Source organism: Lepidochelys olivacea, assembly GCF_965140295.1.
Source record: "Lepidochelys olivacea isolate rLepOli2 genome assembly, chromosome: 8".
NCBI lineage: Eukaryota > Metazoa > Chordata > Testudines > Cheloniidae > Lepidochelys > Lepidochelys olivacea.
Window position 1 is genome coordinate 84,881,713 of NC_140418.1, and position 16,231 is coordinate 84,897,943.

General features: G+C 42.7%; 1 protein-coding gene and 2 long non-coding RNA genes across 4 annotated transcripts in view; 1 reads left to right on the top strand and 2 right to left on the bottom strand.

Moving 5' to 3' along the window:
- The window catches only part of SLC44A5 (solute carrier family 44 member 5), a 184,956-nt gene that overhangs the window by 60,614 nt on the left and 108,111 nt on the right, over positions 1–16,231 (top strand). The gene's annotated exons all lie outside the window — the stretch shown is intronic.
- The window catches only part of LOC311525606, an 80,665-nt gene that overhangs the window by 49,291 nt on the left and 15,143 nt on the right, over positions 1–16,231 (bottom strand). The gene's annotated exons all lie outside the window — the stretch shown is intronic.
- Positions 1,455–16,063, bottom strand: LOC311525605. Its single transcript, XR_014712821.1, has 3 exons — positions 15,761–16,063; positions 6,877–7,024; positions 1,455–1,841 (listed from the first exon to the last, which is right to left on the bottom strand). It is a non-coding gene; the product is annotated as an uncharacterized lncRNA (long non-coding RNA).

Genomic DNA, 16,231 nt, shown 5'->3' on the forward strand with positions numbered 1-16,231 from the left:
CCAAAGAGGGCGGAATTGGTTGTAACATTCTCATTTAATTAAGTCCTTAGTCATAACTGCCAAACGGATTTTAGATTATATTTTAAAACATCATATTGGGGGTTTGTTAATTAATGGCTTTTGCTGTGAGCACTCCAGTGAACCAGTAAACAGATTGTATAATAAATATATAATATACCGTTTGGTCTTAATGACATGGAACAGCAATGAGCTAAGCTCTAATTCATACTACTGTATTTCTTCAGAAACACTGAACAAGTCCTAGTCGATATTTCTTTAGAGATAACTAGGTGCAGTCTGTTTGTGTGAAATTACACAAACTTAATTAAACCAGTGGGCATTTCATGAACAAGTTAAACAAGTTTAGGGCCAAATTTTACTCTTAGCTAAACAAGTTTAAATCTGTAGCAAGTCAGTGGCATTCATGCATAACTATACCTAGAAGCAGAATCTGGCCTTGAGTGTTAAACTAGATATGGGCTTGAATCTAAACCCCTCCTCATTTTAGGGTTGCCAATCCTCCAGAATTGTCCTGGAGTCTCCAGGAATTAAAGATTAATCTTTAATTAAAGATTCCATCATGTGATGAAACGTCCAGGAATACATCCAACCAAAATTGGCAACCTGACCTCAGCTTTTGATATGGAATTAAAACTCAGTGGCTTGGAGCCCATCACTGGTCATAAACACAATGAAGTTTGTATGAAGTGGGTCTTTGGCTGGCAGGAAGAAAAGTGTTTGACCCTTTAAGTGCTCCCTGTGAAACTGGTAGTATAGGGGGAGGAAGGAGAAAGTTTACCTGGACAGAGTTGGGTAGAAGCAAGAAGCTGTTGGACCTGATTTGGTGGGGGTGAGACGGCACTCCCCTTTGAGCTGACTGGAAGGGGGGATGGTATTTCTACCGTGTGCAGTCCCAGAGAAACCTCTTTCAGCTGGACCAGGTTGGCAGCACCCACCCTCCCACCCATGAAGTCTAAAAAAGGATTGGGTTCCTTCATGATCCACTATGGGCATCACACTAGTCTCCTGTTTTTCCTTAGGGTCTGGGAAGGAATTTTGCCCTCACTGCCAGATTGGCTGAGATGCGATTGTTTTGGGTTTTTTTGCATTCCCGACAGTGAGTTTGGGACCCAGTGGCATGGGGCTGGGGGTTTAGGTTATAAAGTTGCAATTTTGTACATGAAGCTTGTGGTGGATGTCTAGTGTAGGTACTCGGTATGGAAGGGCTACCGCTGCTGGATATAATGGATTGGAAAAGGATGTAAAGGGAAAGCATTCGCAAAGGGAGCTGAGGAATGGGATTCGGGGCTCCTACATCTGGCACAGCAGGGAGCTGCCGCCCCTGCTTTTATAACCCCTTTACCCCTGTTATGAAGAGGGGGCAGCATGGTCCCAACTATGGGGTGGCTGGAAGCAGAGTGGGGATTGTGTAAATTATTAAGGAAACAATGATGATCTGTACTGTAGAGTTTATTGCCGGTTACTCCCAGATACAATAAATGAATAAAGTTGTGGCCAGATTAAACCATATTAATTCCTCCAGTGTGGGTGGACAATTCCTGGTGATAGAAGTAAATGGTTTACAGATTAAAGGAAAAGGGCTGTAAACTTGAACAAGAATTCAAAGGCATGGTTAGATTAAATAACTAAACCCTCACTTAGGTATTGACTGGCCAGCTCTGGGGCTACTCCAAAGTAGAGAGGTTTGCCAGTTGCCTCAGACTCCAGAGGAACAGCAAAACAGTATGGTCTTCATATGTGGATAAGCAGCGTTGTGTTCTAGGACTGGTAGCAGACATTCACCATTTATGACTGTTCTTTCACTCCTTTAAAATTGTTCCCTAAAATAGAATTCATACAAACACATGTTTGGGATGATGATCATGCTACAGTAAAGAAAAACAGAGGCTTTAGATTTATTTCAAACACAGGGAAGCAGAGAACTTAGCAGGAAAATGTCCAGTCTGCTCAGGTTAAAAGTTAATTTGATCTTGAAAACTGTTGCTTCAGCCTTTTTTCTCCCTCAAAGAAAAATGTGCCTTCCTCTGCAGATCTAAAAAGATAAGCCCACTATATAGATTTCTGCAGCAGCCACACTGGACACAGGAAATATTGGCCTTGTTCCTTCAGCTGCCACTTGGTCTCAATGGAGGTTTTTATTGTACATCTCTTCATTAGAGTTAGAAAGGTTTTATAACATAATATTTTGGCTTGTCCACATGGAGACTTAGTGCATGGCAAGCTGCATTGTCAATGCATAGTGCACTAGCCTGCCACAAATTAAGTTACCCTGGGGAGCCTGCTACCACACACTAAAAGTTCCATAACGGATCAACAATCCTGTACTGCTGTCAGAGTGCGCTGTGGAACTGTTAGTGCATGATTGCAGGGTCCACCCGGCCAGTTAGTGCACTGCAAGCTAGTGAGTTATAGAGTCACACCCTAGTTTGCTGCACACTGTTTCCCTGTCGATGAGCAAGTCTGTCTGCTGAGCTGGGTGCTCTCAGAATTCTCTCTTGTTCAAGAAAGTGTCTCAGAACTCCAAGAATTCTGACCACATCTCTCTCTCACTCTCACTCACACACAGCATTACAGTCTGTATCTAAAAATGCTCTTCCACTTCCTAAATAGGAGGACCCCTTTTCTGCTCCGCTGTCCTCAGAACACTGTCCCATGGTCGAGGAAGCAGAAGCCTTCCTGGCGATACCATCCATACAGCCATGCATTCACCTCCAGGATGTGTCTGTATTACTTCAAAAAGTTTTATTTCATTTTCCTCCTCTCCCACAGTATAGAATCATAGGCCTCTTCTTCCAGGTCATTTCATCCCTCCCTTCCTCCCTCGGCCTGAGAAGGCGGGATTACTCCTAACAGAACATTATTCTAGTTTATTGTCCCTTTCTAGTTTCAAAATATCCCATGTGATGCTTCTAATAATTTTTTTTTGAGTTTAACAATTAAACTGAGTTTCAAAGGTGAAAGTAAATTGTCAGAAGATAACAATGTACTTTGCACAAGGCATAAGCCTTAATAGTGGGGACCAATCTATGAAAATATCTTCAAAACATTTGAGGCCCATATTTTAATCTGGTTTTCAAATTAGTGAAAATAATGAGTTTTGCAGTAAGGCGACAAGTAAATTCAAGATTTAACTATTTGGTTCCCTTGTTAGATCCATCTGTTTGCTCTAAATGTGCTAGGGTTGCCAGGTGTCCTGTTTTTGACCGGAATGCCTGGTTGAAAAGGGACCCTGGCGGCTCTGGTCTGCACCACTGACTGGGCTGTTAAGTCTGGTCGGCGGCACAGCAGGGCGAAAGCAGGCTCCCTGCCTGCCTTAGCTCTGTGTGGCTCCCGGAAGCAGCGCCACTCCCCCTTCCAGCTCCTATGCATAGGGGCAGCTAGGAGTCTCCACATGCTGCCTCTACCCAAGCGCTGGCTCTGCAGCTCCCATTGGCCAGGAACTGTGGCGAGTGGGAGCTGCGGGGGCAGCACCTTCAGATGGGGCAGTGCGCAGAGCCACGCCTCCATGTAGGAGCCAGAGGGTGACATGCTGCTGCTTCTGGGAGCTGCCTGAGGTAAGCACAGCCCAGAGCTTGCACCCCGACCTCCTCCTGTCCTCCGAACCCCTTGGTCCCAGCCCAGATCCCCCGCCCGCCGAACTCCTCGGTCCCAGTCTGGAGCCTCCTCCTGCATCCCCAGTCCCACCCCAGAGCCCGCACCCTCAGCCAGAGCTCTCACTCCCTGCACCTCTGCCCCATCCCAGAGCCCCCTCCTGCACTCCAAACCCCTCAGCTGTAGCCCAGAGCCTGCTTCTGCACCCCAAATCCTTAATCCCTGGCCCCACACCAGAGCCCTCACCCCCTCTGCACCTCAACCCACTGCCAAGGTCAGGAGCCTCCTCCCTCACCCTGAACACCTCATTTCTGGCCCCACCCCAGAACCCACACACCCAGCCCAGAGCCCGTACCCCCTCCCACACCCCAATCTCCTGCCTCAACCCGGAGCCCCCTTCCATACACTGAACCCCTCAGCTCCACCCCCACAGCCTGGAGCCCCTTCCTGTATCCCAAACCCCTCATCCCTGGCCTCACCCCCTCCCACATTGCAAAGCACTGCCCCAGCCCAGAGCCCCCTCCCACATCCCAAATCCCTCATCCCTGGCCTCACACCCTCCCACATCCCAATGCACTGCCCTAGCCCAGAGCCCCCTCCCGTATCCCAAACCCCTCATCCCTGGCCCCACCCCAGAGCCCGCACCCTCAGCCGGAGTCCTTACCCCCTCCTACACCTCTGCCCCAGACTGGTGAAAGTGAGTGAGGGTGGGCGACTGAGCGACAAAAGGAAGGGGGATGGAGTGAGCAGGGGCGGAGCCTTTGAGAAGGGGCAGGGCAGGGGTGAGGCTTTGGAGGAAGGGCAGGGCAGGGAGAGGGGCAAGGGTGTTCAGTTTTTTGCTAGCAGAAAGTTGTCAACCCTAAAATATGCCTTTTTCAGAAGTTGTTTAATTTCAGATTCTCTAATCTCTCCTTTTCATTGACAAAATAGTTTTAAAAATACACAGACATATTAATTTAAAATTCTTAGATTTATTAGTATGCTTAAGGTAGTAATGACTCTTACAACACTTTTGCCTGTCACTAGTTGTTGGTGCATGGTTCATTTTTCACTGCTTTGGAAGAAAGTATAATAACAAAACAGAATGAGCTACATCCTATTCCTGTTGAAATCAATGGTAAAACTCTCGTAGATTAGGTTAAGCTCCCACTAAAGACTTTTTTTTTGTTTTTTTTACAACCAGATACAACTTTATTTAGGACTTTTCCATTTAACAGTGTATAATTTTTTTTTTAAAACTCATCCATTGTGTTACTGCTTTACTATATGGCAGGATGTTGCTTCATTTAATGCTTTGCTATTGGTCTTGTTAAAATATTTTTTACACCTGTCATATCTGGCCTGAAGGGTATGTCGTATTTAATAATCTATATAATCTATAGTTCCTGCTCACTTATCCTCATAGATTATTATGACAGAAGCCACTAAAGTTCATTCTCCTGATTAAGCTGATATGAATGGTTTGTACATGTATTACAGACGGGATCAGTTGTAACAGTCATTACTCTTAATTAATTTTTTAACTTTTAAATTGTGATTTTTGCATTTTGAGGAGTAAAATCTACAGGCGTAAAGAACGACTCTGGTGGTGTGGTGTGTGCTTACACTGTTGAAATAATAGACCTTCCACAAAGGTCTGAGGCAGCTTACTCTAGTGTGATAAAATTAGACTAGTTAGTATCACAGCTAATATATCTTATTGTTACAGCAGTATAGGAGCCCCAGAACAGAGAACATCAAAGAGGAGGTAACTCAAAGTTCCTCAAAGGCAGGTTTGTCTTAAGCATATGAGACAATACTAGAATCCTGCTTGGATATCTCTGGAATTGGATTGGCCTGCAGTGTTTGCATCCCTAATGGACTTGCTAGAACAGTTTGAGTCAGCAAAATCAATGCTCTAGGCTTGGTAGAGAGACAAGATGGGTGGGGAGATATCTTTTTATTGGACCAACTTCTTCTGGTGAGAGAGACATGCTTTCAAGCTGCACAGAGCTCTTCTTCAGGCCTGGGACATGTACTAGAAGTGTCTAGGCTTGGTAGTCCTCTATATTATGGCAGCTAGCTGGTACAGAGGGACTGAATTCCCATGGAAGATATGTGTTGATTTTCAAGGGCTTAGTTTCAGTGCTGTTTTTAAAAACTACTTTTTATAAGGCTTTGATTCCAAATACTCCTCTCTAGTTATAAGAACTTTTGATATATCTTCTGTAAAGCACTGCTCTTACTGTAAACTTCACATTATCTTGAGTGTGCTGAAAAATGCTTATGAGTGATTTCCATACAGAATAACCCTCCATCCCCCACCAGATTGAATGCAAAATAGTAATTCAGTCAAGTGGTATTCTAAAGCTGAAAAGTACAGTTTGAATGGTTTATGAATAGCACCGCAACAGACATTAAATTACAGCCCGTATAACCACGAGGGCTATGAATACTAGATACATAAAACACTTTTATTACCAGTTACCTATAAGGTTGAGCAAAATGAAAATCCATCTGCCAGAGCAGGCTTCCAGCACATATTGCGCAGCAGGATTATAATATATATGTGGAGGAGAAGAGTTTGAGATTCAAAATGGAGAAGGATTTGAGGGCATGTGATTTAGGAAAATGAGGAGGATTACAGGACATATGATACAGGAGGAAAGGGATTACAGTGCATGTGATGTTGGAAGACACAGATTACTGGAACATAAATTGTAAACCCTCACACATTTTATTTATGTTTTAATCAGAGGAACTCCCTGGAGATCTGCTTTTTAACAAGGGAATGCTATCTTTACAGAACAGTCATTTTAGCAGAATTAGAAAGGAAGTGCGTAGTCTGTTAGCTAAGATGATGGAAATGTTATCATGCAATAACACATGGACACATGTTACCCTGGGGTGTTAATATCTCATATTCCAGTTTAAGAGCCAAGAAAATCCTGCTTGTTAATTGCAGTTTTTAAAAAATATATATACAGAAACCAATTATGTTGGTAAAATATGATGGCTGTAAAATTGCTAGCTAATAGTGATTTTTTTAAAAGATTTGAATAGATTACTGAACTCTTTGCAATATTTAATGTCTGTCCAGAATGAGTTTTTGCTTTTCCTCTCCTTTTTAAAGAAAGTGGGTTAATGTAATGCTCAGGAAGGAAAGCCTAGCATACATAGGCAATGTGGAAGCTTCCCCTCACCACACTGCCAATCCAAACTGGCAAAGCCCTTTGCTATCCCATCCCAGAGGCTCTTCAGAGCTGAGGGCATGTCTACACTTACCTCTGGAGCGAATGATCCAGTGGGGGTCGATTTATCGCGTGTAGTGAAGATGCGATAAATCAACCACCGAGCGCTCTCCCGTCGACTTCAGTACCCCACTGGAGTGAGAAGCGTAGGTGGAGTCGATGGGGGAATGGCAGCAGTCGACCTACCGCAGTGAAGACACCGCAGTAAGTAGATCTAAGTACTGTGTTATTCACGTAGCTGAAGTTGCGTAACTTAGATTGATTCCCCCTTATGCCCCCCCAGTGTAGATCAGGCTGCACTGTGATGGTTTAGTAATGAAGACAAATTCTCACTTGAGGCTACAAAACTTATTTTAATGTGCAACCTTCTCAAGATCCCAAGAGGTCAGACTGGGGTAGTGAGCTACGGATCTCTCATTTACTTAAGTACTATATTTGGAGCCCAGTCTTGCAGCTGTTACTGATCTGAGTAGCCCCTCTCTGACCTCAGTAAAACCAGTCTGAGTCTGGGTTGCATGATCAGTCAGTGAGGGCCCAATCCCGTGAGGTGCTGAGTGTCTCCTGAAAAGTGCTAGGTATGCAGGCACTCAGGATTGGGTCCTTTTTGAGCAGTAACTTCAATTAAAACTAAAATATCCTTTAGTTTATATCCCATCGGGCAACCTGTACCTTACTCTTATAAATTTCAGTCCTTCCCAGCACTTAAGTACATGCATAACTTTAAGTTTGCTTTGCTACATTTGGTTGGGGCCATAGGCAGATTCTGTCTCCTAGTTCACCTAGGTGTAACATTGGATAGGTCATTAATGTACTGCAACCACTTGAGGAAGACGTCAGCCAAATTCAGCGCTCGGAACAACCTGCTCAGAAAATTGGCTGGCTGGCTCAACCTGGGCTGTGAGCACCTGGGCACTTAGAAGATCAGCCTTTGCCCTCTGCTGTTCAACAGCAGAGTAGTGTGCTCCTGTCTGGTGTCACTCGTCTCACACGAGGCTGGTCGATGTAGAGCTTAGCAAAGCTATGTGTATTGTTACTAGGACTTTGCATGCGACTCCATTGCCACCATGGCTGCCAATACTTAGTAACGTAGTGCCTTGCCATATTCGCCATTAGAAGGCGTTTGTCATGCTGCTTTCCAAGATCAATGAGAACAGCATTTATCCTTTATGGTCATCTGCTTGGCACAACAAGTGGTCAGCAATGACAGCTGTTAATCACTCGCTCGTCACTGACCCAACCGTCTCTCCACCAGGTTTTGATCTGCCAAGGGATCTCTGCCAAAGCATCTCTGAACTGGTTTCAAGTAGGACAGGGCAACTGTGTGGCCAATCTGTATACACGATGTTTTCAAATGTCCCACGATGCAGCTGCGGTCAACTTCAGAAGGTCACATATCCTTGATGAATGCCCACTGACTTATTTCGATGTAGGGCTACCGATGCTCCATCTGGCTGATAATGATGCCCTCAAATGCCTGGGCATATTGCATATGCTCTGAGAGAGATCCCCCCGAACTTGCAAACAAAGATGGAAATTACTTGGGTGCTGACATAACCTACTCTAATTACAATTTTTCTTTGGGACATTTATCAGATGCTACTAAAGAAGTTCTGTTTCTTATATTTTCCATTGGAAATGCCCTACCTTCAAAGGTATTTATATGGTGGTAGATTCAGCAGACAGTTACAAGGCTGAAGAGCTCATTTTGCTGCATTTATTTCTGCTACTGATTTCTAGAAAATTATCTTGCTAATTTCAGTGCTTTGGCACTGACCAGCAGCACTTCTCAGGTTTAAACTTGGTCAACTCTTGGGAGAGAGAGGAACTCCAGTTATACTTTTATCCTGCTTGCCCATGAGATTCTGTTTTTTGTTTTTTAATGTACACTAACATAAGCATACCCCATATCCATGCTGCACACATGTGTATACTCTGTCAATTTATAGGGAGAAATTGGAAGTTAAAGTAGAACTTGACCTTCAAGCATCCCATGCAAATATTAAGACTTTTAAACTAATAAAGTAGCACTAGTGGTTTCAGCCAGCTGAATATATTATGATTTTATTGTTTAATGTTGTCTTCAAGTATAAGGGATTATATTTAGTGCATAAAATTGAGACTGGGGCTATAAAATGCTAACTTCAAGATCATGAAGAATGTTTTATTTCTGAAGATAGGAAGGAATTGTCTCCTCCACTGAGAGGAAAACAAGTTTTCTTTTTTTTGTTTTGTTTCTATCTTATCTCATCTTTTTGTAGCTCATTTAAAAATATCTTTTAATTGTTGCATAAAAGAATAACTATTCTTAAAATCTCCTTCCCCACTCTTGATTTAACCTGTTGGTCTGTTTTCTGGAGGCTTCTTCCACTGCAAGTCTTGTCTCTGAGAAGTGTATCTTTACTCAGGCCACATCTCAATCTGCTAACATTAATTCGTCCATCTAAACAGAGTTTTGCCATTAGACTTCAGTGAGAGCAGGATTGGGCTTTTCATGTCATTTGTGTACAAAGTTTGGAGAAGCTGTCAGAAGTGGTTATGGCAACTCGGAGAAAGACTTTCTTCCCACGTAGATAATAATACTCATGAGCCTGAACCAGAACCTCAGATTTGACAAATTCCTACATTTTGGGTCTGTCAAACAAATGAATTGGGTTCCCAGTTTTGCATTTTCAGCCCATTTCTGATCTCACTGGGTGTCTGATCTCACTCCCACTAAAGTCAATAGCAGAAATCCCACAAAGGGAACAGAACTGGGCTGGATTTGTAAGCCGCTCTCTTGAACAGGATTTCTTTAGCTTTCCATTCATTCCATATTGTAGAAAGAGCCAACATAGGCGAGTGTGTGTGGGTGTAATTTTCTCTTTACCAATTCCATGCAACTTTGGGCTGGTCCACATACAGTTTTGTGTTTTTTAAAAAGTGCTCTTACTATATCAGTTTAGAATCCCATAAACTTTTGAGAATAAACTATACTGATATAAGCACCTTTATACTGCAACAATACTAGGGCAGTGTATTGCTTTAAATATGTCAGTTTTTAAACTGATATAACAGTACAGAAACTGTGTTCAGACAAGCCCTGTGTTGCACTAAGCAGACACTAATGTAATCTGCAAAGTGTTTTGCTTCCAAGAACACCTGAATATTATAAAATAGATGTAGTGCATCTACTTTGATGTCAAAAAGAAGATAGATCATCACCCATCAATGAATCCTTAAATAAGTAACACAGCATCTGTTAGAAGAGCAGCTGACTTTGTGTAAGACTATACCTCATACCAAGTTCACTGTGTGAGCTAATGTGGATCCTTCTATGTGAGGTATGTGTGCAGTGTGTAGGTTGAAAGGACCCTATTAGTATTGAGTTCACCATTCATGAGCTTTTAAAAACTTTGTTCTTGCTATTAAATCTTAACCAGTCAGAACAATATTCAGATAATGAGGATTTTTTTAACCTGAAACCAGTGACAATGTATAATGACATTATTTTCTAAACGTCATGATATTGGTAACTTGGTGGTAGTTTCTATTATAAAATGTTCGGAAAGAAAATGTAAGTGATGTTGGAGTATTTGACTTTTAATATTCACATGCCCCAGTAACTGAGCCTGGCTGAAAGTTGTATGGCTAACTACGCCATACAACTTTGTCTGAAACAGCAGTTACACTCTGAGGGGGGCTGCCTAACCAGAGAATGGCAACTTTCACAAGCCATGTCTCAGTTCTAAAAACACACTGTTTTGTTTAAATTCAGGCTTCTGATTCTGGTTGAATTTTTATGAAAGGGAAAAGAAAGATTGAAGACTGGTTTTTGTTAGTGTTTGGTAAATGGAAAATCTTGGCTGCTACTCTGAAACTTGGAATAAAGGGTCACTTCTGATCATTACTCTAAAGGTTTTATTTGATCAAGCAGATGTTTAAATTCAAATCAGCCTGTGTTATCATTTTGTGAATATATTCACTGTTAGTCACATAGAGCTGCTGTTAGTGTAAGACTGCACAGAACATCCTACAATAAATGGCAATGGTTGCAGAGATGAAGGCAAAATAAATATAGAGTGTGTTCTAATATGGCTGCCTATTAAAATATTAGACCTAATTAACATAATGTTACAAGCTCCACTTGTAACTCCATGCCTGGCGGCTCAAGCACAACCATTCAGAGCTGATGCACTGTTCATTGTAACAGACAATGTGCTGCACATGGACTATTCAGAAAGGCTAGTGCTCATATTCATGCAGTTTGTATGTATTATAGAGCCATTAATTTTAATACAGTTGCCCTCATTTTTAAGGACATCTGTTAAGAGAACAATAGACTTAAAAGTCCACATATCTCCAGGGAGCCATTATCTGCCTGTATGGTGATAATTCTGTTTTTAAAGAACTCTGCCTGCTTATAAAATATATTGAAATGGTAATTATCTAATGGTAGGTCATTCTTTTTTTTTTTTTTTTTTTACCCTTTAAGATTTGTCCATCGCTTCCTGAGCCTGATTTTCAAAATTGTGCACAGCTGTGAATAAAAGTGCACGTTCAATTGCTTTCCTAATTTGCATGTATAATCACTGAGAGTGCACAAGCAGATTTATTTACACATGCAAATAGCCAGTACACAATTTGAATATTGTAACAAGTAATGGTAACCAGAGGCAAAACTTGGCATACGGTTGTGCACATGTGAATGCATATGAAAAGGCATTTGCAAACTTTAAAAAATCAGCCCCCCTAAGAAAAGTACAAGGACAATAAAGCATTTTAGATCTTTTAGTAAACCCTTCAGACCATCAGCACCAAGACTTGTGCAATGTGAAAGCTGTCCAGCCTGTTGTGGTGAATTTACTAGACACAGCTCTGTATACAAGATGTAGTGGTATTTCATAACTGTCCAGGCAAAGCAACAGTTCAAATGATTGCGTAGCGTATTCTTATAAGAGGATATAATTGTACAAATTTTAAGTTAAATGAACTTGAGTTTTTATTGTGTAGTTCTATGGGAAGGATTAATTAGTCATTCTCTGTGTAATTGTTTTGCACTGCTTTTAGTCATGCTTGTGCCATCGGTTTAAAAGTAAGGGCAGAATTTGGCTTGTTCTATTTCTTCTCACCAAGTTTCCTTTTGAGAAGATTCCTATGCAGAGAGGCAAGATCTCTGAAGAAAAGAAAAGGAAGATGCAGAGGAATGCCAGCTAGCAATACACAGGCTACTTATGCCGTGCAAGAGAACGATAGCAAGAACTGGCTATTCATATCACGTAATGCAAGGAATGGAGTCTGAAATGTAGAGAGATTAAAAAGTACAGATAAGAAAAATAAGTTGGTTGGTTGGTTTGAAACTTTTGGTTTTTGAGATTTCATTCTCAAACCAGACATTGTGTTAAAAATGATTGGGGGAAAAATGGGTTAAAGCATGTAGTCGCTTTCATGTTTTCACTCCTATGAAGGGGGACATTGATCAATGCTCAAGTCGCACTCCCCGTCAGTACCTGGCCCGAGCCGGGGAAGCTAATGATTCAACCAGCAGTCCAAATTCGGTGATGAATCTGGTCATATGCCGCCTGAGGCATGTTGTGCATATGCTAAGAAAAAGACTCCTATGAACTGGAAATGTAATAATTTTGGAAAATTAAACATTACCGGCAAGTATTATGGAGCAATAGGATACAAATTATGATTATAACCATTCTGCATCAGACATTCATGCACCATTTATCTTTTATGATGTCTAAAGTCTAATTTTCACAAAGAATCCCTGCTGCTACAGCTCAGTGAGTAGGACTGAGAACAGGCAACATCAGGCATTCTTAGTCTAACTCAGTTGTCATTAGAATAGCTAGACAAAGCATAGATGAGGTGTCAAGATTTTAGGGTTTCATTCTCAGTTCTGCTAGCTACTTACTGTCTGATGCTGGGCAAGTAAGTGAGGGCCAGATATTCAAAACTGTGCATTCACATTTGTGCACCAGGCTTGTATGTGTAATTACTGAGATGCATTTGTGAATCAGGTAATCGTGCAGTCAGATAGTTAGTTATGGGTCTGGCTGGCCATTTGCTGGAACAGTTTTTCAGCATACATGTGCAAGTGCAGTAATGACATATACATTTTTGCACATTTAGTTGTGAAAATCTGGCCTTGATGATACTCACATTCAGTATGTTACAGCATAAAATAAACTAGAAGAAATTACAGCACAGTGAAATATTGATCTGCATCTGACAGACATTAGAACACAACTAGAGCTGGAGGCTCAGATGAGGGGGAAAGACAATACGAGTACTCCCCTCCCCATTCTTCTAGAATAACCAAAGAAAAGAACCTGGACCCAGAAGTCTTCCCTGTTTTCTGATTCTGAGCTCCTTCTCAGTTTGCCAGCAGCTGTGTCCTAAATCTTATTCCAAATTGTCATTTGCTCCAATTCACAGGTCAGCACAGTCTAGCTTTCTGGAAGAGAAAGCACCTAAAACCTATACAAAGTATGTATCAAAAACAGACATCCCTATCCTGCTGGTTTAACACTTAAATACAGTGGAACAAGGAGAAGATGTAAGAGTGGCTTGTAAAGCAAGAAAACACCCCACATGATCAGCCTTCCACACAATTGCATATGACCAAGACTCGCACCTTTTATGGAGTGGCAAAATAGAGAGAGGTCTAATCCCACTGCTCTCACTTTGACTAAACTCCTCTTGATGTCTTTCCTGTTCTATTGATGATCAATTACATTTTTACTTTTACGTCCAAGGAAAGATGGTGAGAAGGGATCGAAAAAGAGAGCATTGGAACATGTGGAGATAATCTGCTTGCTCTTTCCGCCTCTGCAGAGGAACATATTGTTGCATGCATTTTGGCTTATGTCAAATGCCTAATGCAGACTGGTGCAGGTTCGTTAGCAGTATACTGGTAGCCATGCAGTCCTCTGGAAATGGCTTGAATTGCTACATGCCATAAATGAAGAATGGGAGCCTCTCTCGGAGCTAAGAGTAATTTATATCCCAAATCCTTTTTTCAGAGGGAGAAATGAGGCACTTCAAGGTAACAAGGTTGTCGAGCACCCGCTCATTTCTTGAGGGACTTCTTTTGCTTGCTGTTACAATAATTTTTAAAACGAAATTCTAGCTATCATGGATCCACAAGGCCTTTTACCTTTACGCAGTCTCTGGCAGTATACCCATGTAGTTCTAGGCCCTCCAGTTTTTGCAAGGAAGAGTCCTGCAGCTCTGCTACTCCCAGGGGGACCTGCAACTCCATCCTTATCCCCCCAAAATTCAGTTTCCCTGGAGGGAACCCATTCCCTGTAAAGGTATCCCTTCTTCCACAGGAATCTTTCCTGCAGACCTTTTGTACAAGGTTTATACTGCCAGAGCTAGCTATCATTCTCAGCTTCTCTGAAGAGGACGCACTCTGATGCTCTGCTTGAAACTCTGCTACTGGGGCAGGGAGAGTAACCTATCCATCCTCACCGGCTGGAATTTGAGTCACAGCACTTCTAAGCTGTGCCTCAGTTTTCCTACTTCTGGCTGGAGTCTCAGTCCCAGCTCTGTCCGGCTCTGCCCCAGGGAGTGCATTCTCCCAAGCCAAAAGCAGCAGCTTTCTAGCCCCATGCATGCTGGTCTGTGACCCTAGGTGAAGACATGGTGATGTTCTCTGGCTCCTGGTAAGAATCAAGGTGCTTCGGTCTCTGCCAGGCTAGTCATCCAAATCATTTCCTATCAGCACCCCCATAGGTAACTGGTCATGCACCCCAACCTCTTTGTGCCCCTTCTTGGTACCCGATTTCAAGTATATCTTTGGGACAGGCACCTTAACTGGGGATCCAAACACCCCCCCCAGGGTTAGATACTCATTGGATCCTAACATAGCTGACCCCAATAAGTTTGTGAGAGCCAGAGTTACCTCAGCACTCATGTCCCACAAGTCCTGGACCTTTGTCCATTCCCCTTTATGCTCTGACCCCCCCCCCAAGTCTCCTGCCTACACCCACTACTTGACCTGAGGAAACCCTGTGAATTTGGTACACCAGAGCCTAAGGGTTAAACTCAGCAGTCTGAACATTTTATCTCCTAGAGGAGCTAGTGGGGAGGCCTCTGAATCCTCCATTATACTGTTAGTACCAAAGACTTGAGGAGCTGACATTCCCTGCAGTTGTATTTTCTAGGTTAACCCTTAGCGGGCCATGGCCAGACCCCAGGAAACTGAGTCTCAGGTACTCTGCCCACTTATGCCTAGGCCTATTACAGACATAATGTCTTGGGTCCTTGGGATCTCTCATTGATGGTCTGCTTGAGTTGGCCAATACCTCCACTTCAGGTTTACCTAAATCCCATTTCTGAGAAACCCCTTTATGGGACCTTGACTTGGGCCAGTCCCATTTTGGGTTTTCTTTTCTGAACCAGGCCTACTATCCATAAATTCACCTGCCAGTCAGGCTGCACAATGCAAGCCTTGGGTTCTGGAGCACTAGCCATGTTTTAAGGTTATGGGGACACACCTCCTAAGTTGTTCTAATGCCACCAATCAGACAAACATCCAGGATAGTAACTCTTGCACCTTTTCCCCATTTGTGGAGGTGCTCCTCCATCTGGGTTGCAACCTCCATATATGTCACCCCCATATTCTTTTGCATGCTCCCAAACCGTCTTCTGTAAGCCTCAGGCATCAGTTCAAACTTAAGCAATAAGGCTTTTTAAAAAAGTTCACTCCCTGAATCAGTTCCATCCATTTGATTATACACACCTCTATACTTTGGGTGTCAGAAAGGGAGTGAGACCTTGGAACCTATCCACAGGGGGAACGTGATTTAAATAGCAAGCTTTCTGAAAGGCAGTGGGGTAGGCATCAATACCCCCCTTCTAAATTATTGTCCCAATTTACATGTGTTTCCTGTGATCTTGGCATCCCAGAGTTTCTCCCTACTTACCATTCACATGTGATCTCTTGCTCCTCAGGTTCTCAGTTTCCAAATTGCTTTTGCTGCTGTTTCTCATGTTTGGCTCACTCGGTTTTGTCTTTTCCTGATCAGCCAGCGTCTGACATTCCAGCTCAGTTCCTGCTCCTCCACCTGAAATCTCTTTTTTTTCCAGCTGCAATTTTTGCCGCTCTAGCTTTTAGGTTGGGGAACTTGATCTTGAGGACACCCTGCAATTGCTTCGGCTGCTGCAGATACTGTGATTGTCCTGCTTTGACTCTGTTTGTATCTATGTCTCTATTTCCCCCAGCCTGATCCTCCGGGAACCTTGTCTGGGTCTGGACTTTAATTCTTTCTTGGTTGTCCTCATGTAGTAGGTCAAACAGTTGTGCCTTGGTTCACTTTTAAAGTTTAACTCTCCCTTTGCACAGCTCTGCTGTCTGCCTCTTAAGGAGTTGATCATATGTCATTTTCCTTAACTGT